The sequence below is a fragment of the Carassius carassius genome, chromosome 42, assembly GCF_963082965.1.
Source record: "Carassius carassius chromosome 42, fCarCar2.1, whole genome shotgun sequence".
NCBI lineage: Eukaryota > Metazoa > Chordata > Actinopteri > Cypriniformes > Cyprinidae > Carassius > Carassius carassius.
The window spans coordinates 21714779-21737027 of NC_081796.1; the positions used below are offsets into that span (position 1 = coordinate 21714779).

The 22249-nt window shown below is 41.8% G+C and overlaps 1 protein-coding gene across 1 annotated transcript in view; it reads right to left on the reverse strand.

Annotated features, from left to right (window-relative positions):
* Nucleotides 1-22249, reverse strand: part of LOC132124186 (guanine nucleotide exchange factor VAV3-like) — a 131739-nt gene that overhangs the window by 99820 nt on the left and 9670 nt on the right. The window lies entirely within an intron of this gene.

Below are 22249 nucleotides of genomic sequence, written 5' to 3' on the forward strand. Positions count from 1 at the left end.
GTTCTGAAGAAACTGTACACTTATTTTGGTCATGTCACTACACTCAGAAACTTTGGGATGATATTGGTATGTTTGTCAAGTGTAAGATTTTGCCAGGATTCTCAGTACATATGAAAAACATTATATTTGGGTATTATGACTCCGACCCCACAAACGAAAATATCAGTTTTGTTATTAATTTACATTTCTTCCTAAATAAATTTCACATTCACGAATGAAAATTCTCCAACTGTAAACCTGTCTTCACTGTTTTCCTAAAAGAAATGCAAAACTATTTGAATGTAATCTCAGTATCTACTAATAAGAAAGCTATAAGGACTGTAAGAATTCGCTCTGCCTTTGATCTCCTTGTGTAATTTTGTTTAGATTTTAGCCATCCTTTCTTTAGTTCTATTTTATTCTTTATTGTTTTGTTTTTTTGTGGTTGATATTATGTGATTTTTTTATTGTATGTATTAGGTTCTCTGCATTAATAAAAAAAGAAAAATAAAAAAATAGCTCTCGCAGTGATTTGTATGCAATACGTCGTGGCTTGTATTACTAAATATGTAAATAATATTTGACCTTCGATCGCCTCAGTCTGTAAAGATGAGCTCTCAGGAGAGACACGGAGCAGCGTCATCTTCCTCCTCCGCTTGTCCTTCAAGGCATCTTGAAGTAAGCTTGTGTTACTGAAGTAACCAATAATATCGATACAAGTTTTTCATGTTACAGTGCAACAGTTTGTTGCGGGTTATTATTGTCATTCAGTAACACAAGCTTACTTCAAGCTTACTTTCAAGCTTTAAGCTACTTCAAGTTTCTGAAAAAGTTACGTTCAGTTTTATAAAGTTTCGTTCATTTTTATTGAAGCAAATATAATTCCATTTTTTTTTCCACTGCACAGAATAGCACAGAATGGCATGGCACAGCTTGCCTTTGGGGGGGTTTTCCAATGTGTACAGTACCTGGAATTTTTTTCAGTAACAACTTAGCTGAGATTCCAAGCAAGCCGTACCATTACCAAAATGTGACTTGTAAACCCTGCTCATCACTGATTTGCTGGAAAGAATCATCTCTACCTGCATAGTGACTTGCGACATGAGACACTAGACCCGCTAGATCAAATCAGTACAGCCAGGGAACACTAAATGCAACTTTTTTTGAACGAACAAAACATCTCGGTTACGTATGTAACCTTGGTTCCCTGAATAGGGAACGAGATGCTGCGGTGACGTCACCACGTATAGGGAACACCTTCGGTGTGACGAATGTCTGAAGCCCTATACCATCCCGCCAATCCTATTGGCCAAATAGCGCGTGGCACCGCCCAGCATGCGTAGGCATATATATATACCTGGTGCCGCGCGCCATTTACCTCAGATTTCATGACGGAGAAGAGAAGAAAGCTATCAAGGTATGGCACGGCCAGAACCGCAGCATCTCGTTCCCTATTCAGGGAACCAAGGTTACATACGTAACCGAGATGTTCCCTTTCATAGGTCACTTCGATGCTGCGGTGACGTCACCACGTATGGGAACGCTATACCATCACGCCTGACGTACCTGATAGCTTGGATCCAAGGAAGCATCTGCTCAAGCGGAGAGAACCCGGGAGCCAGGAGCCATCCTCACATCCAGACTGTAAGACCTGATAAAAGTGTTCGGTGAGGACCAGCCTGCCGCAGCACAGATATCATTCAAAGAAGATCCACTGAGAAAGGCTTGAGAAGAAGCCACTGCTCTTGTGGAATGACCTTTTACTCCTAAGGGCGAAGCGAGCCCGCGCGCCTCATAGGCCAAGGAAATAGCCTCCACCAGCCAATGGGACATGCGCTGTTTCGTAACTGCATGGCCCTTATTCTTATGTCCAAAACAGACAAACAGCTGGTCAGACTCACGCCATGGGGCAGTGCGATCCACATAAGTCTTCAACTCCCTCACAGGGCAAAGACTTAGATCTCCAGACTCTGTCGCAGCAGGAGAAAAAGCCTCCAGGAGCACCTGCTGAAAATGAAAAGGATTAGACACGACCTTAGGAACATAATTAGGCCTAGGTCGCAACAACACTTTCACAGAGCCTGGTGCAAACTCCATGCACGAGGGTGAGACAGAGAGAGCCTGTAAATCCCCAACTCTCTTGAGGGAGGATAAAGCCATGAGAAGAAGTGTCTTCAGAGTCAAGAGCTTATCCGATACAGTTTCCAGGGGCTCAAACGGATACCCTGACAAACCCAGTAACACAATGGATAAATCCCATGAAGGAACTCGCACAGGGCGGAAAGGTCTCAAATGTCGCGCACCCTGTATAAAGCGAGAAACCAGTGGATGACGACCCACTGAAACACCACCTATATGCTCATGGTGAGCTGAGATAGCTGCCACATAAATCTTCAGGGTGGCTGGTGTCAATCCCTCCGAAAAACGGTCTTGAAGAAACTCCAGTACTGAAGCCACAGGGCAGTAAACTGGATCCACATCATGAGTTTCACACCATGTCATAAACAGTTTCCACTTGAAAGCATATAAGCGTCTTGTAGAAACTGCTCTAGAGTTCAGTATAGTCTCGGTAGTTTCAGCAGAAAGACCGGGACATATCAACTCACTCCGCTCAGAGGCCACGCCCACAGGTTCCACAGATCTGGCCTCGGATGCCAGATCCGTCCCTGTGCTTGCGATAATAAATCCCGTCTGAGGGGAATCTCCACCGGAGAACCCGCTAACAGATTGATGAGATCCGCAAACCACGGCTGTGTGTGCCATCGCGGAGCCACCAGCAACAGCTGTCCCACTCTGTCCCGCCGTATTCTGCATAATACCGCTGGGACCAGCCGAATCGGAGGAAACGCATACAAACTAGTCCTGGGCCAGCTGTGAGCTAGCGCATCCAGACCCAGGGGTGATGGAGGGCATAGGGAGAACCATAGCGGGCAATGCGTAGTCGTGCTCGACGCGAATAAATCCACTTTCGCATCCCCGAAAATATGCCATAGGTAATTCACCGTTTGGGGGTGTAATCTCCATTCCCCTTGTTCCAGAGCCTGCCTGGATAATAAATCCGCTCCGAAGTTCAGTCGTCCGGGGATGTGAACAGCCCGGATCGACAGAAATCTGTCGTGAGACCAAAGAAGAATCCGCCTCGCCAGTCTGCACAGAGGGCGAGAACGTAATCCTCCCTGATGGTTCAGATAAGCCACGACCGCAGTGTTGTCCGTTCTGAGAAGCACATGACGGCCGGTCAGTAGACTCGAAAAATACTGGAGAGCCAGAAAAACCGCCAGTAATTCCAATTTGTTTATGTGCCAGCTGCGTTGTGCCGCTGTCCACACTCCGTGGGCTGGGCGCCCCTGACAAACAGCTCCCCACCCGGTCAAAGACGCATCTGTCGTGACAGTCTCTCGGGAAGCACAAATTCCCAGCCGAACCCCGGTGAGGAGAAATTCGGCTGATGTCCATTGTTTTAACGACATCACACACCTCCGCGTCACCGAGATCGTTCGATGCGGAGAACAACAGGGTGAAATATTCTGTCGTTTCGTCCACCACTGAAACGGGCGCATGTAAAGCAAACCCAGATGAATCACGTAATCCGTTGAGAGGGGATTAATACACTTTTCTGGAAGTTTGTACGTAAACCCAGGCTGTGTAAATGATTCAGCACAATATCTCGATGAGAGTGTGCTTGAGTCTGAGATTGCGCTAACACCAAACAGTCGTCCAGATAGTTTAACACACGGACGCCCTGGAGCCGCAACGGGGCCAGAGCTGCGTCCATGCATTTTGAGAATGTACGGGGAGCTAGCGCTAAGCCAAAGGGAAGAACGCGGTACTGATACGCTTTGCCCTCCAAAGCGAATCTGAGGAACTTCCGGTGTCTCTCGATGATCTGAATATGAAAATAAGCATCCTTCAGATCGATCGTGACAAACCAGTCGTTTGGTTGAATCTGAGACAAAATAGATTTTACCGTCAACATCTTGAATTTGCTCGACCTGAGTGCAAGATTTAGACGGCGTAAATCCAGAATGGGTCGTAATCCGCCGTCCTTTTTTGGTACCACAAAATAACGGCTGTAAAACCCTGACTCCATCTGAGAGGGGTGTACTTCTTCTATAGCCCCTTTGCTCAGTAGAGCTAACATTTCCTGTCTCAGCACCGCCATGTCCACCGGTTTCATCACCGTGGAGAGAATTCCGCGGAAAGGGGGCGGGCCTTTCCGAAACTGAATGGTGTATCCGTGACAAATTGTGCGTAACACCCATTGAGAAATGCCCACGCGGCCCGAAACAATATTAGCGGTTTCAACATGTTCGTTTCCTGCAACGCTGTTGCACACATAGAAATGTCCGGGCACGAAAGACTCACGGTGTTCGTGCACAGGGGAAGTATATGCATAGCAGGCGTTGTATCTCGTTGTACGTAATCCTGAAACGTGTCCACGGCAGGAATTAGGCCAACAGATTGAGCATCGGGCTCTGCCACTAGCGAAACAGCGGCGGCTGTGCGAGCCGTCATGACGGGCCGTTCGATGACGACCCTTTGAAGCGCTCCTCGAGCTCTGAAAACTGGATCGTGCATAGTGTCTGAGGAAGCGATTGGTGTTACAGTTCGCTCCAATGCTGTTCGAGGCGCTGTTTGCGGCGAAACAGTCAGGGTTTGAGCGTGGGGACTGCAATGAGAGTGTTGGATGCGCGAAAGCGGTCCAACAGCGCTCTCTAGCGGAGGGCACAGTCCCTGGCAGGCAGCGAAAAAATCAGGAGCTGCTGTTAGGTGCCCGAGAACGAGAGGCATTGGCCGTCGAACTCAGGTTCAACCTTTTTCGCTGGCATTGTTGAGCCGGTGGAACAACCCTAGGGCCCCAGTCCTTGCGAGGGGGCGCCATAGGTGAAGGCTCTTCCCGAGAGGGCACTCGCTGGCGGTGAGAGGAGGTTGAGCGAGAACGCGCGGGCGCCTGACGGCGTTCAACCTCTCTGGGTCTGCGGGGAATCAGCTGGCGGAAAGCGGCTGATTGCTGTTTCGCTGCTCTGAACTTCTCCACCACTGAAGTGACCGCCTCCCCAAATAAACCGTCCTTAGACACAGGGGCATCCATGAGGAAAGATTTATCCTTTTCCTTTATATCGGTGAGATTAAGCCAGAGGTGGCGCTCAACCGTAATTAATCCAGCCATGGAACGGCCCACTGCTCGAGCGGTATGTTTGGTAGCACGAAGCGCCAAATCAGTTGCTCGCCAAAGTTCCTTGACCGCCTCAGGTGTAATGCCGTCCCCCTCGTCCAATCCTTTTAACAGCTCCGCTTGGAGCCAATCCACGCCGTACCATGCAGTGGAAAAATCACCTTAAAAGCACCATAAAAATGTTCTATACACAGTAAAAAACGTTGGGTTGTTTTTTTAACCTAACCGTTGGGTTACACATGTTGGGTCAATGTGTTGGGTTATCTTAAAATTTGTTGGGTCATTTTTTTTCGCCGTTGGGTTATTTTTAGTTATATCCCAACTGTTGGGTTAAATATGTTTCCCACTTCACTCCATTCAAATTTTAATGGTCCAGTCCCAGCCTGCCTGATTATGAAAGGTAAGTAACTGTTAATATAATTGTATGATGTATATAACTGTTATAACATTAAGTAATGTGTCTGATACGCTAATTATTATTTTTTTTATACGTTAAAAAAAGTTTTAATTCCCTTTAGTCTGTTTGTTTCCCCCAGAGAATCAGATTGATTGTAAATGAATGCTATTCCTGTTTGTTCGCCAGCATTAATAGATTAAAAGATTAGCTGCAAAACTTTTCAGAGAAGTATTACTTAAAGTTAATAAAAATGTCTGGTGAAATGTGAAAGTTTGAAGAAATCATTAGAATTAAGCTATAAAAGCCGCACTAACCATTTATCGGATCGGACCAGTGAAAGAAGCTGCTCAAGCGAGCTGAGCTCACACACAGTCATGCGACAGACAACAGACTCCGTGAGAATAGTTTGAATGAACCTGCAATTTTCTGTTATAAAAGTTCAAAACCCAGACGAAAGAAAAGCGCGCAGTCGTGAGGCAATCCGCTCTTTCAGTGCCCCAAATATACATAACATTAACGTTACTCCTACAACCAACCTTTAAGAGGGGAACGTAAAACAGAAGCCATATTCGTCTTAGCGCACCAGCACTAATTAATTGTACAGTAAAAGTGTTTTTATAGTTTATTCAAATTGAATATTGTTATGCATCTATTAGAATACCCTATAATTACAGCAATTTCTCTTATGAAGCTAGATTGACATGTTTTTTAAATGTGTTGTACTAAATGTGTTTATACTTATGTTTTAGACAATGCACTTTTTCGTAAAGGAAAATTTTCAACAACAATAGAATTTCTGCCTGTTAACTGAAACATTTCAAGGTAAGAAACAAATGAGGTGAAATAAGTGTATTGCCACATTCCGTCCAACAAAGCTTCCTTTCATTTACAGTGTACTTTTGTTCCTCCCTGCAAGTCCAAATCAGTCAAAAGGTAAAGGGTGGTAAAATGTATTCACATTAGCCGCAAATATTGCCACAAATTTTCTGGAGGGAATGAAAACTGGTTTAGTCTGTCTCTTAGTGCAAATGATAGTAGATCCCCACAAAGACTGTAAAAATTTAAACTGTAAGCTTAGTTTTTTTTTTACTTGTGCTTTCTCTCTACTTTTGTCATTTAAAGGCCTTCGTGCAGAAATTGTCTTTAAAACCCTTCCTGCCATCTGCACCATACCACACAAATCGAAAAATGGTGTGCACATCATACACAGAAATGAAGTGGTCCTTCATTTACATTCAACCTGTAAGTAAAAGCAACACTTAAAATTACAGTGCCCTGTGTAGCCAAGTCACCTTTATTTATTTTGTATAAGACACACGTTGTACAATACAGATCATTCCAAGAAGATATTTTGAAAAAGAAAAATGACAGAATTTTACATTTTTGGGTGAATTATCACTTTAACCAATTTAAATTCGCTATAGCTTTTAACTCATTTAAATTCACTCATTTGTAAAGTGAGTGTATCAATGAAATATCATCAGACTGCATGTTAACTGAACTTTGTTTTTTTTTTTTATTATTTTAAGATTGGCACTAATTAGTGCTGTACTTGAATCATGAGACAAGCCAGAATCCACATGTCCTGGTGCTTGGTGACAAGGAAAACTCCTCCCAAGTTTTTATTATTTTAAACGGGTAGGCGATGGAACAGAAGACGATACTACAAGCAGTCGATCTGTGTTTCAAACTTTTCATTGTATATGACATCTACTACCTAAAGCCCTCTGCTCCCATTTGAGAGTTTTTGGAACACACAGTCTTTAATAGTTCCTTCTGCACACTGTCTCCTCCTTAAAAGCTTTGTATTTAGTAATCAGTAAAAAAATATTTTATTTTATTGATCATCAGTAGGTCCAGCAGCTAGTATATTTTTTATTATTATTACTTTATTTTATGATTATTTTTATTATTATATGTTATGTTCATTTTATTTGGAAGTCGTAACATTTGCCAAGTGTGGTAACCCATATTCGGAATTGGTGCTCTGCATTTAACCCATCCAAGTGCACACACACAGCAGTGAGAAGTGAACACACCGTGAACACACACTGAGCAGTGGGCAGCTATAAATCCAGCACCCGGGGAGCAACTGGGTGTTCAGTGCCTTGCTCAAGGGCACCATGGGTGTTGAGGGTGGAAGAGAGTGCTGTTCATTCACTCCCTCCACCTACAACTCCTGCCAGCACAGAGACTCGAACCGGCGACCTTCGGGTTACAGGTCCAACTCTCTAAACTAGGCCACAGCTGTAAACTGTATTTGCACATTTGTGTGTTTTGATATGAATATGAATTGACACATTTGTACATCTTGAAAATGTCAGTTGTATTTTTACACATTCTTGTACATTTAAATAAAATATTTTAAAATATATTTGTAAATGTGTTATTTGCATATTAAAATAAAATCTGTAATTCACAACAAAGTAGTTTCAAAATATGGTTGTATTAAGTATTTTTTAATAAAAAATACTGATGTTAATCAATATAAATAATTAACTCAACTGTTGGGTCACTTTTAACCCAACAGGATTTTAACCCAATGGGTTGGGTTGAAATAACCCACAGATGGGAAGGTGATACCAACCCATAGTTGGGTTACAGGTTGGTTTATTTTTAACCCAACATTTTTTAGTGTGTACGATTAGTGCTCTTGTTGTTTCTGGAGCTGGAAATAGGAAGTGGAATGGAAAAAAATCTGGAAGTTTCTTAAAAATATGTTGTGCATTTTTCCTTTTATGCATATTATATTTTTGTTGGTTTGCTTATGGTTAAACAATTTGCTAGCTTCTGTGGCAGCTGTTATCCTTACAGCAAGAAAGGTTCCAAAATATTTTTGTGCATGTTTCTCAAAGGATTGACTTATAATTATTTATAATCACTGTAAAAAATATATATATTTTTTAAACGTTAAGCCATGATTGATTGAAAATTACAGTGAAACCTATTATATAAGACTGCAATAAACAGGATTAATAAAATTTTTGTGTGTGTTTGATTACCTGAATGCAATTACACTACCGGGTCTGAGCTTTTCAAAAACAATCTTCTCAACAAACTCACTGCGGCCCTCTGGGGTGGCATCTCCCTGTTTTACAATTTCACTGTCCTTTAACTGAAAAAAACACATGTACTCAGGCCTAGATCAGAAGGGACACGCTTTGCACACAAGTGCAGTAGTCAAGAAACTATACACTTACACGAGGCTCCCAAAAAAAAAAAAAAAAAAAAAAAAAAACAGGAAATGCCAACAAAAACCCACTTTACCCACAGAACAGGTTCTCTGTTTGTTAGTCTATTCTCTGTCCAATGACAGCAATAAGCCTCCCCCTTCATGTCCCAGCACAGCTGCTTGCGTCACTAGATCACCTCCTCGATTTTACCTACGCAATGAGAAAGCAGATAAGTAAAAACATGTCTTGCTGGTTTATAAGTACCACTGATTCATGAGAATTCATACTTCAGTGACATCTGAAGTGAAAATGAAATGTCAAACTACATGATGATGTCCCACGGATAAATTAAGACAGATGAGTTTGATTTCAATAAAATAACTGGAAAGCAGATGGCATTTAGCACTTAAAGCATTTGCATTTGTCCCTGGGATGTACATGGGAGCTAGATGCTCTCGGTATTGGTGTGTTTCTGGGTTTTTAAAGGCTGTACGAGACACAGTCACAACAGACTGATGTGTGCTGGGACAATGCCTTGTCACAGCCACTGTGACTTCATCCAGCTGATCCACATAAACCTGTGACATTCATGATTAACAGATAAGTCACGTACACATAAGACTGATGGTGGTGCAGTCGAGTGGAAAGAGGAGTAAGTAACAGGTTTTGACCCTACAATGGGTCATAACACCCTAGTAAAAAGCTCAAAAAGCACATATCTGAATACTGAAAGAAATTATTTACTATATATGTACTATATATTATTTATTATATATCTGTTATAAGTAAACATGATCCTAACCTGGGTGAAACCCTTCTCTGCCAGATATTTCTGGAGTTTGTTGAGGGAAAGTTTTCCTGCCATTATTCCAGTCCGGAGGTTCACCTCCCCAACAGAAGAGGGCAGTGCATCAGGATTCCACTTAGGGTACAGACACTCTTCCTTTACTACTGAAATCTGAAGTAAAAAAAAAACAAGTTTGGTTGATTTTGTAGTCAGATTATGTTGGTAGACTATGTACCAACACCATTATGTGGGCAAAATGCATTTTTGCATACACATTTTCAACATATTTGCCTGTTTGTGGCAAGGACTTCTAAAATAAAAAACATGGGGGGGGGGGGGGGGGGGGCTTTTCGTACAATGCGCTTAAGTTACAGTATGTAACTGATTACCTGCATCGATTAGGAATGCTGTTTCGTTGGATTGTTTTAAAGGGTTAGTTCAGCCAAAATTGAAAATTAAGCCATAAATTACTCCTAGGTGTATATGACTTTCTTTTTTCAGACGAGTTCTGTTGGAGTTATTTAAAAAATTGTTTTTGAACTTTCAAGCCATTCGATGCAACTTAGCGGGTGTTGCACTCCATCGGTCCTTGAGAAGTTTAATATAAAGCACATCCATTGAAAATAGTGTCTCACATGGCTTCGGGGGGTGAACAAAGGCCTTCTGTACCAAACTGATGTGTTTTTGTAAGAAAAATATCCATATTCAAAATGTAATGATCACTTTAATCTAGCTTGTGCTCACAGTTGTAAATGAAGCAGTTCTGGGAGAATGATGTATGAGGTCAGTGCTGTGCATTCGGTGCTCAGAAGTGACACACACGGAAATGCAATGGATGAGCTTTATGTTAAACTACTCATGAACCGATGTAGTGCAACACAAATGTATTGTTATTGTCATTAATATGGATTGATCAGTCACAAAGCATTTATGGCTCAGATGACTGGCTCAAAATATTTTTCAGAAACTGTGAAGCAAAGATAGTAGCATCCAGGTTGTGCATTTGCGGTGTTGCTTTTGAGGTGAATGGGAATGCTAACCGAAAGCATTTTGTACAGGTATATTAGAACCCCCTGGAAAACATTTTGATGTGAAAAGGAGGGAAAGCAATTTTGATTATTTATGAATACTGACTCAGATACAACGCGTGAGAGTGAGAAGAACACAAATGAATAGTAGAGGGAGTTTTATAATCAAGGTGTTGACAGAATAAAGGATTCTTGTTACATAATTGAGACTGACTTAAACATATATTTTAATCTGTCATAAAAATCGTGGAGGGGAAATGTGGGGGAGACGTGGCCTAATGGTTAGAGAGTCGGACTCCCAATCGAAAGGTTGTGAGTTCGAGTCCCGGGCTGGCAGGAATTGTGGGTGGGGGGAGTGCATGTACAGTTCTCTCTCCACCTTCAATACCACGACTTAGGTGCCCTTGAGCAAGGCATCGAATCCCCAACTGCTCCCCGGGCGACACGCAGCATAAATGGCTGCCCACTGCTCCGGGTGTGTGCTCACAGTGTGTGTGTGTGTTCACTGCTCTGTGTGTGTGCATTTCGGATGGGTTAAATGCAGAGCACAAATTCTGAGTATGGGTCACCATACTTGGCTGAATGTCACTTCACTTTCACTTTCACTTAACATGATATTTATGTAACAAAACAAAATCTCAACTTTATCTGCCATTCAAAAGTTTTGGTTCAGTCAAATTTTTAAAAGTCTCTTATTGTATGCTCATTTAGGCTGCAATTGTTTGATTAAAAATAAAACCATAAAAACAGCAATATTGTGAAATATAACTACATTTATTTGTTTTATTTTTTTAATAAATTTTTAAATGTAATTTATTCCTGTGATGGCAAAGTTGAATTTTCAGCAGCATTACTCTAGTCTTTAGTGTCACATGATCATTCAGAAATCATTCTGCTGATTTTGTCCACAGGATACATTTATTGTTATTTTCATTGTGGAAAACGTTTCAGGTTATGACTGTAACCCTTGTTCCCCTAGAAAGGGAACAAGAACTGCGTCGAATGGCACTTTGGGGGAAGCCCCTCAGTGTAGCACCTCTGAAGTATGAATGAAACTAAGCCAATCCTGATTGGTGTTGCGTCATGACGTAATGAGTGATGGCATATGCGGAAGCTATGGAAAAGGACGGCGGCACACAACAGAGATGTCTTCTGTGATGAAGCAAGCGCTCCCAGGCTGGGGTAAGTGTGGCGAAGGGACTCAGTTCTCATTCCCTTTCTCGGGGAACAAGGGTTACAGTCGTAACACGAGACATTCCCCTTCGAGGGAATTCAGACTGCGTCGAATGACACTTTGTGGGAACGAGTACCCACTATGCCACAACGAGCCCTGCCTGTCCTAGTGTGAAGCTGTGCAGAGGCACACTTATGACGAGAGCACAAGGGTGCCAGGTGTCGAAGGAATGTCCAGGCTGTAAAGTCTAATAAAAGTTTGAGGGGTGGCCCATCCTGCTGCATCGCAGACCTCCTGGATCGGGGGCCCCTGAGAGGAGGGCTCTAGAGGATGCCATGCCTCTGGTAGAGTGAGCCCTCACAGCCAGAGGTGAAGGCAACGTCTGTACCATGGCATCCGACCCCAGTGGGGCAGGATGTGTGACGGAGAGCCACAGTGGACAGTGAACCGTCTCTCGAGATGTGAAAAGATCCACTTCCACTGGGCTGAACCTCTGACATATTGACTCCACCACCTCGGATGGAGTCTCCATTCCCCGGGCCTCAGCCCCTGCCTCAACAGGATGTCTGCTCCCTTATTCTGATTCCCTGGGATGTATGTTGCTCTGAGAGACAAGAATTTCCCCTGGGACCACAGGAGGATCTGATGCGCCAGTCTGATGCGTCATCTCGTATGGTTTATATAGGCCACCACCGACATATTGTCCATCCTCACAAGGACGTGATGACCCCTGAGATCCTGCAGAAAGCTCCTCAGAGCTCGGAACACTGCCAACATTTACAGACAGTTTATATGCCAGGAGGAATGATGGTCCTGCCATAGACCTCTTGAAAGCGTCCGTCCATGACCGTCCAGCTTGTGAGGGAGGCGTCTGTCGAGACGGCTTTCTGGCAACATGGCGCTACCAGCACAGGATCTTGGGACAGAAATCAAGCTCTCTTCCACAAAGAACGAAGGAAACTGCGTGTAACCCTGATCATTTTTCCCCTCGCAGAGAACCCCTTGGTTTTCAGCCACCAATGCAAGGGCGTCATGTGAAGGAGACCGAATGGAATGATATTGGATGCTGCTGCCATGAGACCTAACACTCTCTGAAAATGTTTTACAGTGATGGCCTGGCCTAACTTTATCCTGGTCACCATGGCCAGGATGGATTCGATCCGTGCAGGAGATAACTTTGCCCGCATTGTGACCGAAAACACGCTCTTTTTCGTGTTGAGTTTCAACTCCAGGCTCTGGATGTGGGCAAGGACAACATCCATACATTTTACATTTTGTAAATGTGCGAGGGGAGAGAGCTAGGCCGAACGGAAGAACCCAATATTGGTACGCCTCGCCCCCGAAAGCAAACCTTAGGAACTTCCTGTGAGATCGAAGGATGGAAAGCATGTTGAGCACCTTGAACCTGAATCTCCTCAGAGACCGATTCAAGTGCCTGAGATCTATTATTGGACGAAACAATCCCATCCTTCTTGGGAACTAAGAAGTAGCGGCTGTAGAACCCGGACTCCCTGTCTGAAGGAGGAATACGTTCTATAGTCTCCTTTACCAGCAGAGAGTTTACTTCTTGTTCCAATACCCAACTCTGCTCTGGGTTGACTACAGTCTAGACCACCCCGTTCAACTTTGGTGGGCGGAAACCGAACTGTAGTCTGTATATAAGCATATAAGCATATGAGCCCTGCATATAAGCCCTGCCCACTAACGTAGATGTATCACGGCATGGTTTAGTGGGAAGCACCGGGGTTTAGGGATGAGCAGACTCGGGGGCTAAATAGGTGGCAAGTGGCTGTTCCACCCAAGGCATCATCCCATAACTGTTCTCTCGCCACCCCATCACCCCCCACCACCCCCCCCCCCCAAACCCCCCCGCCCCAACCAAAGATATTACTATAGTTTAGCACAGGGGGGTTGGACACGCGAGATGAGTGTGGTTTGTTCCACGATTTACACATTGTTTTGTTGTGTAAAAGAACGGTAAACCCTGATGCTGTGCTGCAGGAAAGGCTTGTACAACTTGCTTTTAATAAGCGTTTCCTGCCTCTCATGTGGCCAACTAATATTAAGATGGGCCACTGCACGAGAGACAAGCTCCACCAGCTCCTCATATGTGGGGACACGGGGTGGAGAGTCAACCACAAAATTCCCCCAAAGAGTCATTCGACGCAGTTTGAGTTCCCTCGAAGGGGAACAGTTATTCTGCTTAATATTTTTTTGTGGAAACTCATATTTTTTCCAGAATTCTTTGATGAATAGAAAGTTTAAAAGGACAAAAAGTCTTGAAAAGCAAGAAGCAAAAAAGTGCTCCTTTCAAAGAAAGTTAACAAAAAAAGTTTGTGCAACATCCTGTCTATTAAGATGTTTCCATTTGATTATGACTTATAATATGCACTGCAATGATTAAGTATATTCTTTGTCATCTTAAAGTTTGTATTTGACATCATGGTGACTTGAAAGCAGGGCTGCCTAATTATGACAAAAAAGCATCAATTGTCAATTATTCCATTGAAATTGTTATTGTGATTATTAACTACAATTAATACAATTTACATTGAAATGATGTTCTCGTTAACAAGGATCGGGAGGAGCGCATCAGATACTTAATCAACACAGGTGGACTACAATCTTTTTTCAGATCTGCCACTTTTTCCGGATCCACGATCACTCCTACCTCGCCAAACACGGCCGCCGAACACCATTAAGCGTTATCGCGACAGCTGCTCTTCTCGCAAAGCCACACGTTGTGGCCAATAGACCGTGCAAAGCCCCGAGCCCGAGCTCAAGACCGGGCTCTCCTCGAGCGCTGGATCTCAGCAGGCATTCAACCAGCCTGGGCCGCACCCCAGTTCTCACCGCAGCAAGTCTCTCTTGTATTATATTATATTATTTAAATAATAATATAATAAATAAATAAAACCATTTTTAAACTTTTAAAAATGATTAAAAAATTTACTTATTCAAAATGAATTTAAAAACTACGGAAGAGGATTAGGGCCAAGCAATAATAAAAAAATAAAACCATCTCAAGATTAAAGTCATTATATTGCGAGATTAAACTTGTTAAATTTCGAGAAAAAAAGTCGAAATACAATCTTGAGAATAAACTCATTAAATATCGAGAATAAAATCGTTGTGCTTCGAGATTAAACTCTTTAAATTTTGAGAAAAAAAGTCGAAATACAATCTTGAGAATAAACTCATTAAATATCGAGAATAAAGTCGTTGTGCTTCGAGATTAAACTCTTTAAATTTCGAGAAAAAAAGTCATTTCGGATGGGTTAAATGCAGAGCACAAATTCTGAGTATGGGTCACCATACTTGGCTGAATGTCACGTCACTTTCACTTTCTTTTAAATTTTTGCCACAATCAAAACCCTGCTTCCAAAAGGAAGTTGGGTCTGTTTGAAAGACTGAGAGAAAAGATGAAACTGAGAAAGCAATCTACAACTGAACCCCAATCTGAAGAGAGACCTGAGACTTCTAAACCCAAACCCAAATCCAGAGCCAAAGCAAGTAAGCGACAGATAGAAATTGGCTGGATTCATACAGCAAACAAAGAAACAAAACAGGTCAGAACAAAACAAGGAGGGGGTACTAGAAAGGTTGCAATGGACATTAATGCAGGATACAATGAGATCCTTAAAGAAGGTAAAGAACTTTTCTTCCCAAATGGAAATTCTTCTAAGGGTGAAGAATGTGACTTCACATTTGAAGTTTGGGACTTCAGACAAAATGTTCTTCCCAGTGATGTCTCCATTGGCACAATACATGAGGCAGTGAAACTGCCAAATTTGCGCTTCTACATAGCTACTAGGCCGAACGAGTCAGCTGACAGAACTTCAAATACTGAGTCTGAAAGTGAAAATAATGATGAGACCAGCATCATCTCGCTACAGAGTGATTATAGTGAAGATTTAGCAGACTCTTCTACAATGCCCACTAACAACTATGCAGATTCCTCAGTTGTCACAGATCTTCCAGTGGTACCAGGCCTGGATATTACATTAGCTGAGGAAGTTTTCATCATGGCAGATGATGTAGTGAATGACCCACTTAATATTTCTGACCCTGAAATCACATTTGGCCCTTACTCAGGAGATGAATCTGACCTGGAGAACACATTAGTTTATGGGCCTCCAGAAACCACTGAAATTGGCATTCAAGCAAAACAAATAATTACACGTCATGGAAACTGCCTCCATGACATGATCAATGAATTTTCTGACCCAGAGACTTTGACCAGGCAACTGGCATTTAGACGCTTATTGCCAGACAATTCAGAGGAAGCTGGCTGTGGGTCAGGGGTTCTCCGAGATGTATATAGTACCTTCTGGCAAGAATTTTATGATCGTTGTACACTTGTTACTACAATGAAAGTTCCTTTCATTAGACATGATTTCCAAGCTGACTCTTGGAAAGCTGTTGGCAGAATTTTCCTGAAAGGTTACAAAGACTGCCAGTACATTCCAATAAAGTTGGCCCCCCCTTTTATGGAGAAGATGCTTTTTGGTGCAGTATACAGTGACCTGATAGAGTGTTTCCTTCAGTTTGTAAGCACCCAAGAACGAGAAATTCTTCAATGTGCATTACAGGATTTCTCTTCTGTTGAACTTGATGAACTGTTGGAAGCTCTTGACAGCTATGAATGCCGCAGAAAAGTCTCTGCAGAAAACTTCTCCGAAATTCTAAAGGAGATTTCCCACAAAGAGCTTGTCCAAAAGCCAATGTTTGTGTTAGACTGTTGGAAGGACATCACACAATCAAAAATCTCCCTTACTTTTGAGGAGCTAAAAGAGATGTATGCTAAACTTCTACCAACAACTAAAAAGGTCTTAGGACTTTTGAAGTTCCCTGCTGATATGACCGCAAAGCAAAGAGAAGTAGCACATCATCTGAAAAGGTACATCAGAGAAATAGATGATGAGAAACAAGGAAAGTTTCTGAGGTTCTGCACAGGATGTCACTTGATTGTGTCAGACCGCATCTCTGTTGAGTTTGCAGTGATGTCAGATTTCACAAGGCGCCCTATTGGTCGTACATGTGGGATGTTCCTTCAGCTGTGTGAGAACTATGAGAATTTTCCAGACTTCCGTGCTGAATTCAATGCTGTTTTGGAGAGCAACATTTGGGTAATGGACATAGTTTAACGTAGTTGTATATCTGAAACATCATTTTGATTTATGTTTGATTTGATTTTGATTTGATTTTCAGTTACAGAAATCAAAGGTTTTGCATAAGATGAGTTAACACATTTCCCCTTGCTTGTTTGGTTTTAGCAATGTTGCCTTAGAAATCTTAGCTTGAAGATTGCAATTATACAAGCAAATGCTTGAAAAATAATATAAAATGTAGTTTAAATCCCAGTTTTAATTATGCTGTGAATTGTAAAGAATTTAACTGCTTCATCACATTTTAAGATACAGATAAAAAGACACTATTGTCATACATACACTGATACTTATAATTGTATGTTCAAATGTTTTATTGTTAATTTTCAGTGCAGATTCAAAGTTCCTTTAGAAAATATGTTTCTGTTAAAATCCAAGGAGTTTTGTGCCAATTTAACAGATTTTGAAATTTCAAAATGTTTTCATGTTTCAATAAGCAGTGCTGTTCATTATTCACATTTTGTACTAAAAAAAAACATTTTTCTTAAAGATGAAATGTGCATATACAAAAACTGTGCATAAATCAGACATAATGTTGGTAATTCAGTATCATAAAAAAAACATCAGATACTCTTACTTTTAACATGGCACACAGCAACATGCAGTTTAGCTAAATAAAGGTTGTGCAATCCATAATGCGCTATATAGTGATACGTTGAATACATAGTTACCTACAAAGGGTTAAGTAAGCACTGTGTATTAAACTTTTGCTGTTTATATTGCAAAATCACACTCATTTTAACAGACCTGCTCTAATTTTCATTGATATGTAGCATAACTACATAAGACAAGTACAGATAAGACAGAGTAAATATGAGTTATGACAGATAGGTGCCCAGCTAACAAAGCTGGGATTAAGGACCATCAAATATTTTGCTGTATTTCTGCTCTCAACAATATGTAGAGATTAGCTGCACTGAATGGATCTGTAGGAGCATCACATCCATTTTCCTCCATTAACAGACAGCACAGATCAAAAACTGTTTCATCACAAGGGAACTGACCCTTGGGGGTGAACTCTTCCTGACAAAAGGCAGCTTCGTCCATGTCAATTAATTTGAGTCTATCCTCGGCATTGTGCAATCCTGGAAGAGAGAACATCATTATCGGACGTCCTGATGCTGCATCATTTCCAGATCGTGCTCTGATTTTGTGGGAATTCCATGTATTGACAACCTCATCAAGTTCGTCCTGTAAAGAATAAAGAAATAAAAATAAAAAAATGTACAGAGAAATAAAGCATATATTTAGGTATATTGCACAATAATATGTTGTATGGGTAATTATATAGCTATTTAGAAGATATAGTTTAGCAAGTGCTACTATATCAATACTCGTTCTAAAATCCGTTGTTAGCCTAATAGCTACTAGTTCAAATTTATCTTGGCTGTTAGTGGCTAGGCCTGGAACTGTTTTTTTATGGTAACCCACATGAAAAAATACTATAGTAATTTATAGTAAAAATACTATAATGGTTTTGAACCACACTATAGAACATACTTGAATTAATTTGTTGTGGCAATTCTATAGCTGTTGTGGTAATATAACAACTATAGTAATATAAACAAATTACTATACCCAATACTGTACTAAGTTTTTACTTTAGGGTATATTATATACAATATACTACAGTTTACCATAGTAAAAACTAAAGTATACTTAAGTATATGCAGTTGTCAGTTTAATATAGTTAACACTACAGTATGCATAGTATTCATTAACAAATAGTTAATACTATAGTATAGGCTGCACAGTAGGCTATAGTACAATTGAATTTACTATAGTAAATACTTATGTTAGAAATGTCATAGGTTAGCTATAGTAGGTCTACAAAATTGCATTTTAAAACAAGACATACCTGAATAAGGTTAAGGAAGCAGAACTGGATCAGACATTTATCCAAAAAGTCTCCGCTAAAGTGTCCATCACTGATTAATGTCTGGAAAAGGTTCATCCAAAACTGTGCGCTCTGCTTACGGAGGATACCCCACCATCCCTCGATTCGTTGGTTTGCTGTGCTTCTTCCGAAAAATAAGCTCCTTTCTCCGGCAAAACTGTCTCCATGGTTACTTCGTAAAAACCTTTGCATTGCTGCCACACTACCACTTTCGGTCCCCATGTCCGCGCGGATCCTCTCGGGACACCCTCCTATGCCAGTCACTGTTTTAATGAAGTAACTGGCTATTACTTTAGGATCGTTGTTGGTTGTTTATAGGGCTGCAACTAACGATTATTTTGATAATCGATTAATCTGTCGATTATTTTTACGATTAATCGGTTTATGTGCTTATATTTTAGTTTTTTCCCCAAGTAAATTATTAATAAATGGTCTTTATCCTTCAGCATAGATTTTTAAGAGATTTTAACCATTTTGCATTGTCATATCCTCATTAAAAATATACCTGGAGTTGTTTTATTGTGTTAGTAATCCTTTGTCGAACTCTTCTGCAATCAAAACACTGACCCATACTCTAGCAAATTTCACAAGGAGATATCAAATGTTTTCACCATGGCAGTCCTTAGAGCTCCTAAAATAGTTTAACATCCCGAACAAAGCTTATTAAGGAATCTTTCAGAACATATTTTCACAAAGAATAAGGATAAAACAGAATAAAATTGCAGTGCATTGTATTTTATTATTTACTGGAAAACAGCTTTATAGCTTTTGCTGTGAAATTGTAAACAATCCTTCGAAAAAAAGTGCCAATGGCATGAAACCTGAATGGAACTCACAATTTAAAGTAAAATCCATCAGAAGGTTGTCCAGAAAAAAAAATTGGACACACACAAAAAACCTGCTGTGTGAAAAAGAGCAGTGAATACTTAGAAAAAAAGTGCATTTCAAATATCTTTAAACATTTATCTCTCTCATTCAGTCATAATTAGGCTGCACGACTGAATTTTGAACTGGTAAACGACAAACTGATCACAGAACATGTTTGTAAAGCTTTAACTGTTAACTGTTAAAAAGCAATGTTATCAGCTTTTACGACTAAACATTTGCAAACAACATTGTACTGGAGAATCTGCACAAATGAAAGTCTTAGGGGCCGTTCACATATCGCGCCTAAAAACGCGTGGAAAACGCTAGGCGCGCCGCTTTCTCCTTCTTTCCCAAGCGCTCGGACAGAAGCGCCCCTGAGGCATCTGCCTTTGCTAAACAACTATGACGTGCTCTCTCCTTGAAGACGCGGAAATTTCAGCAAAGGATAAATGGATTTGCAGCTCAAAATATCGCTTGCAGTAGCTCTGCTACTAAATTTATTTCAAAATGGAAATCCATATGCAACTATGATCAGCTGTTCCTTTCATCTTGACTGAGCTTTTAACGTTGTTACGGGAAAGGATGAAGCTGATTGGTTAGTTCTTGTCACATGACCCGCGGTGCGCTTGCTGCATTCTGAAAAGTTGAAATGTTTTAACTCGATGCGGTGCGGTGTTGGAAATAACGAACTTGAGCGCGCAAAAGACGCGATATGTGAACGTCCCCATAAACAGTTCAGTAGTGCAGAGTTTACCGGTTACTCTTCTTTTTTGAATGCTCAAAGTAAAGTAATCCCACATCCTGCTGAATGCTGTATAGACGCTGTTCGGGAAGCACGTGACATAAAACGAGGCCAGCTATTGGCTATTCGCTACTTCTCCTGCTGTACTGGCTGAGTAAAATCTCCGGTGGCTCATTACTGCCACACTTTGGTCACCGCAGATTTGAAATATGCACGAAATGAGCCGCTTACGGCAAATAAAAGTTATTTAGCAACGAATCGATGACTAAATTAGTTGACAACTATTTTAATAATCGATTTTAATCGATTAAATCGATTCGTTGTTTCAGCTCTAAACTGCAATCATCTTTACCATTACAACCACGTCGGTTGGATACAATGTTTTACAAGACTAAACATGCTTCATCGTTTTCAAAGCACCTGTTTCCACAGTCCATCCTACAACGCGAGAACAGCATTCCAAATTTATCCGCTCTGGAGACCGTTTAAAAAGGCCAGAAGGCCAAAACCAGCGGAAAACATGCTTCCAGCAGGAACGTACTAATGTGGACAGGGCTTGAGTTTTTTTCAAACCAGGTAACCAATTGCTAAGCTGGCAAAACAGTAGGCTACCCAGGCACTTTTTATTTTTTATTTTTTTTTTTTTTTTTTAGCTTGCCCCACCAATTGTTACTAACCCTTCTACTTTTCCTGCAGCCAACAACCACAGCAGCCGAAGCAAGCTCAAGCCGCAGGCAGCTCAAGAAGCTATCCCTCCCCACTGCCACAGCAGTGTCTGCTCCCGCAGGAGCCTCTAACCACATTTCTCCACTGCCGCAGCAGTGTCTGCTGCCGCAGGAGCCTCTATCCACATTTCTCCACTGCCACAGCAGTGTCTGCTCCCGTAGGACCCTCTATCCATATTTCTCCACTGCCGCAGCAGTTTCTGCTCCCGCAGGAGCCTCTATCCACATTTCTCCACTGCCACAGCAGTGTCTGCTCCCGTAGGACCCTCTATCCATATTTCTCCACTGCCGCAGCAGTGTCTGCTCCCGCAGGAGCCTCTATCCATATTTCTCCACTGCCGCAGCAGTGTCTGCTCCCGCAGGAGCCTCTAACCACATTTCTCCACTGCCGCAGCAGTGTCTGCTGCCGCAGGAGCCTCTATCCACATTTCTCCACTGCCACAGCAGTGTCTGCTCCCGTAGGACCCTCTATCCATATTTCTCCACTGCTGCAGCAGTGTCTGCTCCCGCAGGAGCCTCTATCCATATTTCTCCACTGCCGCAGCAGTGTCTGCTCCCGCAGGAGCCTCTATCTATAATTCTCCACCGCCGCAGCAGCGTCTGCTCCCGCAGGAACCTCTTCTATATTTATCCACTGCCGCAGCAGCGTCTGCTCCCGCAGGAGCCTATCTATATTTATCCACCGCCGCAGCAGCGTCTGCTCCCGCAGGAGTCATGTAGGAGCATCACATCCATTTTCCTCCATTAACAGACAGCACAGATCAAAAACTGTTTCATCACAAGGGAACTGACCCTTGGGGGTGCACTCTTCCTGACAAAAGGCAGCTTCGTCCATGTCAATTAATTTGAGTCTATCCTCGGCATTGTGCAATCCTGGAAGAGAGAACATCATTATCGGACGTCCTGATGCTGCATCATTTCCAGATCGTGCTCTGATTTTGTGGGAGTTCCATGTATTGACAACCTCATCAAGTTCGTCCTGTAAAGAATAAAGAAATAAAAATAAAAAAATGTACAGAGAAATAAAGCATATATTTAGGTATATTGCACAATAATATGTTGTATGGGTAATTATATAGCTATTTAGAAGATATAGTTTAGCAAGTGCTACTATATCAATACTCGTTCTAAAATCC